This window comes from Marmota flaviventris, chromosome 1 (assembly GCF_047511675.1).
Source record: "Marmota flaviventris isolate mMarFla1 chromosome 1, mMarFla1.hap1, whole genome shotgun sequence".
NCBI lineage: Eukaryota > Metazoa > Chordata > Mammalia > Rodentia > Sciuridae > Marmota > Marmota flaviventris.
Window position 1 is genome coordinate 76,370,231 of NC_092498.1, and position 6,895 is coordinate 76,377,125.

Below are 6,895 nucleotides of genomic sequence, written 5' to 3' on the forward strand. Positions count from 1 at the left end.
TATGTCATAGAGAAATTTCAGGAGGCTAACATCAGGTCAAGTAAAAGTAAATCCCTATTAAACATACATAATTCCATGACAAGCAATAAAATGAGAATATACACACCACCAAACTCCTAGCTCAATATGCAATGATCACAGAAATACATAACAAAGAGGGTGAAGAATTTGTTTAAAGTTCTTAAAATATTACAACAGATTATGAATTATAAGGAAAATTCATTAACTCAGTTTTTTGGAAAAAAAATGATTTAGGCACTTATAATCAGATACTGCCTGAGATTCATGGGATTCATCAGTGACTTAAGATTCCTGACTTCAAAGACCTTTCATTCTGAGATGATAGGGAGCAGAAAGAAACAAAGACAAGCAAGAAGTGAATTATAAAGCTTGCTACAAGGTGATAAGTGCAATGGAAAGATAAACTGTAGAGCAGGGCAAAGGTGCTTCAAAATGCAGGGGTGGGAGAAGGCTGACAGGTGGCAGGTTGCAGAATTTGGGTGGTCAGTATGTTCTCTGACAAGGGAATATTTGAGCAAATGTGTGAAGGAGGTGAGGAGATTGGTAGTTGTATTATAAATAATAAATTATCAGTTAAACATGAACATCTAAAAATCCATCTGATAAACTGCACACAATCTGATCAACAGAGCTGATGACTGATCATTTAAAATTTCAGAAAACAAGAATGATAGTAAAAAATCCACTTTTTTGGGTTCTTCTCATTTTGTTCCTCCCAAGAGCTGCTTTTTGATAACTGCCTTCTTCCTCATTTTTTGCTCTGCTTTTCTATTTTTCCCTGCCAAACTGACATATATCCTCTCCCTCAATATATGTACTTTTAATTATATGAATAACTAGAAATGTTTCCAATAATGCAATACTATTTTCTGATGGAAATAACATACTCACCTTATTATTTCTGTAAACACTTTTTTGTTACTCATGCTGTAGCATCAGAACAAAGAAGTGTCATTTAGTGATTTTAATTTTGTTCCAGAAGCCTTACCATGAAGTAAAAAATCCCCCAATTTTTTAAGCATCCATTAATTTCAAAGGGAAATTTTCATTCATATTATCTCAGTCCAAAATTTGATTTTCATAAATTGGAAAATACATCAACTGAATAAGTAAAACAGATCTGTATATACAACAAACAATGTAAAAGTAAAATGCAGTTCAAAGTAAATGCAATGAAGTTTCTTATGATCATCCAGGAACATGGAGATTGGATTGGGGGGTGGTTGGTGTTTATCTTCAGACAGGTTTTTGACATCCAGAGAAGAAATGCTGTATGTTTGGTTTCTTAGGGTTGACATACAAATTATCACAAACTAGATATCTTAAAACAAGAGACATTTATTCTTTCATAGGTCTGAAGGCCAAAGTACAAATTCAAGGTGTCTGCAGACCAGAAGCTCTGACAAAAGATCCCCACTCCGTGCTTCTCTCAGTTTCTGGTGATTGCTGGAAATCCTTGCTGTTCCTTGACTTACAGATGTACCGCTCCAGTTTTGTCTCTGTATTCACCCTCCATTTCTATGTCTCTGGGTTCAAATTTTCCTCCTATCATAAGAACACAAATCATTATGGGGACAGAGCCTTCATTATGACAGCATCATAACTTGATTACATACAGTGACTAGAAGTTAGTACTTTGAACTTATCTTTTTGTTGGACACATTTAACCCACTGGATAAGAATTTCTTTTCTCTGACACTAGAACAAAATAAAAGCTAGACCTGAAAGCAGTTCAAAACACATGGGCAAAATGGCTTGAAGACTCAAAAGGTGCTGCCTCTTCATTCTTCCTGCCTGGCAAACTAACAATGCAAAAAGTGGTTTTCATCTTCAAATTCAATTTGTTCCATGGGATATTTTTTATTGAAATTATTGTGTGTTAAATAAATGTGTCTGTCTTTTTCTGAATGTATACTATAGAAATAATATTGACAGGGCATATTGTATTTAATGTGCTTAAGAATGAAAAACAATTGTTATTCCCCTCAAAATAGTGCTATTTGAAGAAGAGTAAGCTGTCATGGTGAAAAGTGGCTAACCAAACAGTTATAATAAAAAATAAATCTATTTGTTCAGGTTTGAGGGCAGTCCAACTGTGATTTACAGCCATATATTTTCATGATAATACACTGAAAGAAATATTTCAAATGTATGTTATTAAATAGTCCCTTAAAGATACTTAAATATCTCCACAATTTAAGAATCCCCACACTGGAAGAGGAAAGAAAGGTGGTTGCAATGTGCATGCGGTAAGGGCAGGGAAAGTATTCTCCAGATTCATTTTCTAATGAAGCAATTTGCATACCAACTATTGAATTATGTCTCGCAAAGGATAAAGTCTAACTAACCCCCATTACCTCAGAATGTGACATCCCTTGGAAGTCAGGTCTTTGCCATGTAGTCAAGATGAGATCATTAGGGTGGACCCTAATATAACATGACACAAACCTGGTGCAGATGAAACCAGAATACCATGAAAGCTGTGATCAAGGTGAGGCATCTCCAAGCCAAGAAATACAAAAGATTTCCAGCAACCACTAGAAGCTAGGGGAGAGGCACGGAACAGATTCCTTTTCACAGCCCTCAGAAGGAACCAGTTCTGCCAACATCTTGATCTTAGGCTTCTAACCTCCAGAACTGCGAAACAATAAATTTCTGCTGTTTTTGCCACCTACTCCGTGGTACTTTGCTATGCATCTCTAGCAAACTAATATTCCAGCTTTGGTGTAAAGAGGGCTAAAATTGATAAGACAGAAAAACTTAGTTATCACATGCCTGGACCTTAATGTCTGTCTTGATCAGTGTTGAATGTCTAGAGTCTGTCCTATACAGGAGTTGCTGATACCATTCTATCCATACCCTCCCAGATAATGTAGTCTAATTGTTGGCGCATTAATGCTGAAAGTTGAAATTTGCCTTCTATACAAAGGTGATTAATTCCAAAGAGAAATCTGAGATGTCACTGAAATGTAACACATATGTGGCAGCAAATCTTCACTCCCAGGACACTCTATAAAAAAGGAAAGGATGAGGCAATGCACCTGACTAAAAATACACTTCCAAGCCTTTTTTGCTCAAAAGATTGCCAATAAAAGGTAGAAAATTTATCAGAAATATGTAAAAAACAGTTAGATGAGACTTCTGAAAAAGGTTATTCAGATGACAGAGGTTCCTTTGCACTTCTCCCATTTTTTGTCTTCCTCCAAACATCATTTTAAAGTCTTGAGGTCCAGCAACCATGTGGTGATCATAAGTGATGATAGTTGAATCCCTGATACTTTCATATAATAAAGTCATACAGGCAAGAGACCTAAATAGACATTTCTCAAACAAAGACACACATATAACCAACAAGAATGTGAAAAATTGCTCAAAAATTGAACCTATATTTCTATATATGATAATTAATAAAAGCTACTTTTTAAAAAATTTGTATTTTTCTATTCAAAGAAAAATTAAAGGAAATATAAAAGGAAGATATCATCTGAATCATTTTATAATGAGGAATATTACTCAAGATTAAGTTTACATAATCTTTATCATCATAAAGTTAAAAGTACATACACAAAATGCCTATTTTAAACAAAGAAAGTGTGGGACCCAGAGCAATGGAATTGACTATGCATGGACTGAACCTCTGAAACATGAGCCAAAATATACTTTTCCTTCTTTAAATTGTCCTTGTCAGGTATTTTGTTCATGGTGACAAAACCTAACTTGTCCAGAAATTGGTAGAGAAGTGGGGTTCTTACTATGACTCACTTCACCACGTGGTAGAGAAGCCTTTGGAGCTGGTTTGCAGGAAGAGTTTGTCAATGTTTAGAGATGCCTTCGCCTATAGCCATGAGGATCAACCTAGCACAACCACAAAAATAAGATCGAATAAGCACCTTCACCACCTCAAAACAAAAACAAACTTAACAGGTGAAGGTGTAAGTAGCTGCAAGCTTAAAAGAAAGCATATGAATGTATGTTGTCTTGCATATTTTAGCCATTTTTGTGACTTTGGGTATTATGAGTTTAAACATCACAGCAAAAAATGCTAAAATTTCTGTCATACCAAAAAGTAATTTGCTCGTTCAATTTTCCATCCAATGAGAGATTATTCTGAGACAGACACTATGATAAATACTATGGATACTATAAGAACTAGATAAATATAATGCTTGTCTTTATGAAGCTTACACTCTAATGATACATGTACAAAAATTAAAGTTGAATTAAATATGATAAATGCTAACATTTAGAACTCCCTGAGAGAATGTTAGGACAAAATGTTCCCATTGGCACATTCAAGATCAAACACAAGTCATTTTCTTTTATGTTTAACTCAATGTTTCTCTCTACCACTTTTAGAAGGTATTTAGTAATAAAAATAAGTAAGGGTTATATTATAAGCATAACCTTAAGCCTGCTTTCAAAGAAACATGTACTCATTCTTAAACTTGAATCTGTTAGTAAGTTTGTATTGTATTAATTTCAGTGTATATTATAGTACTATGTGATGTCTAAGTATGAAGGCATTATTTTGAACATGGATCTAAAGTATAATCAAAGTACTTACTCTTTAATGCTAATTAAATTTTTGTGGCAGTAAGATTCTACCTTCTTTGATCCATATCTTAAATTGGTTGTACTTAAGGAGGTAATGCCAACAACGATCCATTAATAGAGCAGGAAATGGAGTCAGCTAATGTAAACATGTATTAAAAGTGAGAAAATTATATTATTTTATAAAGTGGTCACTATTTTAGTATGGTAAGACAACAGGAATCACATTTTCAAGTAGTTGACCTCAATTTCTTGTTACAAAACTAAAAAAGTAATAGCCTCAAAATGACTCTAAAAGTCAAATGTAATAATGAAATAGAGCACATTATAGATTGCTCTTCATGATTCATCAAATACACATAGTGTTTCTTAGGCATACACAATAAACCCTTGGCAAGACTCCATATTGATTTAACAACACCAAAGAAAGAACTTTTAGATTTTGGCAGAATTATCAATCCTCCACCATGAAAATCTTAGCTGTGTATTAATTTGAAAAACAACAATAACATTGAATGAACTGGAATATTTATTTCTATTAATAGGTATAAATTGTTATTAGCTAATTTAGAAAACTTTTCTGTTGCAACTTATCACAATCAGTAAGGGAACCAACAATTGGAACACATGATAGCAGATCCCCACAGATTAGCCAGTGGTGGATTTCCAAGGTTTTCCATACCTCAAAATATCTCCCAATTTCAATAGTAAGGGTCAATTCTGCTGAAGTTCAGGCTTGAGTCACTCCAAGGTTGTTTTTGTACTAACTGAATAAAGGCATTCTTTGGAGAGAACTTTTTTCTTCCTTGTTTTTCTAACACAGTGCATGTCTACTTGATTACTGATATTATTTTATCTATGAGGATCCATGGAACTCACACAGATAAGTTCCCTGAAACTGGCACAGGTCTGAGCCTTGTAAACCATAGTCTCTGAGAAAATGTTTGCCAAACTCAGATTTTTGTCTATCCAAAGAAATTTCATCTAGTTTCTCCTCTTATCTCCAAGAAAGCTACCAACACTGGCAGCTGCTATAGCTACACTATAGCCAAGCTTATTCTAGAGTAGATAGTGCCAAAATAGTGGTGGTGGTGGTGGGTGCGCTCTGGGTTTTTTTTTTTTAAATGTTCACAGTTCCCAAGAGAGTAGCTGTCAACTGGCCAGGGAATGCATCTGTATGGGCCAAACCATAGATAATTTTTTCTTATCTAGTGTATATTTATTTTACTATGTGGTATATAATAAATACAATCCAAATTTCTCATTCTTCATGAAATGTTAATATATGACTTCTGACTGGGGACCGGAAAACTCTGCAACATCAGTGATTTAAAAAAAAAAGAAAACTGCAAAATAAAAACATTTGTATTATATCCAGATATTTTGACTTAATGCATTTTAAAAATCTACATTTTTGTAACTAGTCTCAAATAATATTTAAATATCCATAATACCCAAAATTAGAAGAACATTCTTATTCCATAAGTACGTTTCAAAGGAAAATACTCTAATTCTTTAATTAAGTAATTTAATATCTATGAATATTTCTATCTGACATTATTAAAAAAACAAATTAAGTAAAAAATTTATAAAAATGTCTAATCTTATAAGCATAATATTAACTGTGATTATTTAAGCTTTTATACATCTAGTTCAATATAAAATCCCTGTTCACCACTCCATAGTCTTTCAAAATAATGAAAAATTAGGAATGTTCTGGAATTTTGAAAACTAACACTAATGTCTTCTATTTTGAAAACTAACACTTTAAAATTATTGAAATATGACTTCTTATAATTTGTATCTTAATGAACTTTAGCGCATGTATTTGCCTTCCTTTCCTTTGGCAACACATTTAAAATGAAAGTTACAACAATAATGATAAAGAGTGCATTCATAATAGTGAATGAAATGGAAGAGAATATACATTATACTAGAAAATTTAACAATAACAACAACAACAAAAATCCACAAAGTAGTTGAGAACTCTGTATCTAGCAGTATGGCAGCCTAGACACCCTAAAATGGTTCTGAAAACAACTAAAAATGAAGGATCCAATGTACATAGCCTTAATTAAATTTGTGAATGTGTTATAAAAAGATAAGGATAGATGTAAAAAAAAAGCATAAAAATGATCAATTATGTTGTTTTCACCATAAAGATATTTGCCAACTCAGATAAACTTGAGTGCCAGCGTTCAAGGTTTCACAAGTCATAGGAAGTCTGCGATAAACCCTAGATCCAAGTCAACATGGAAAGTCTAACAGATGATTTTCCAACTAAACTGGAGAGGATATGGTGACATATTCTTGGGTAGTATAA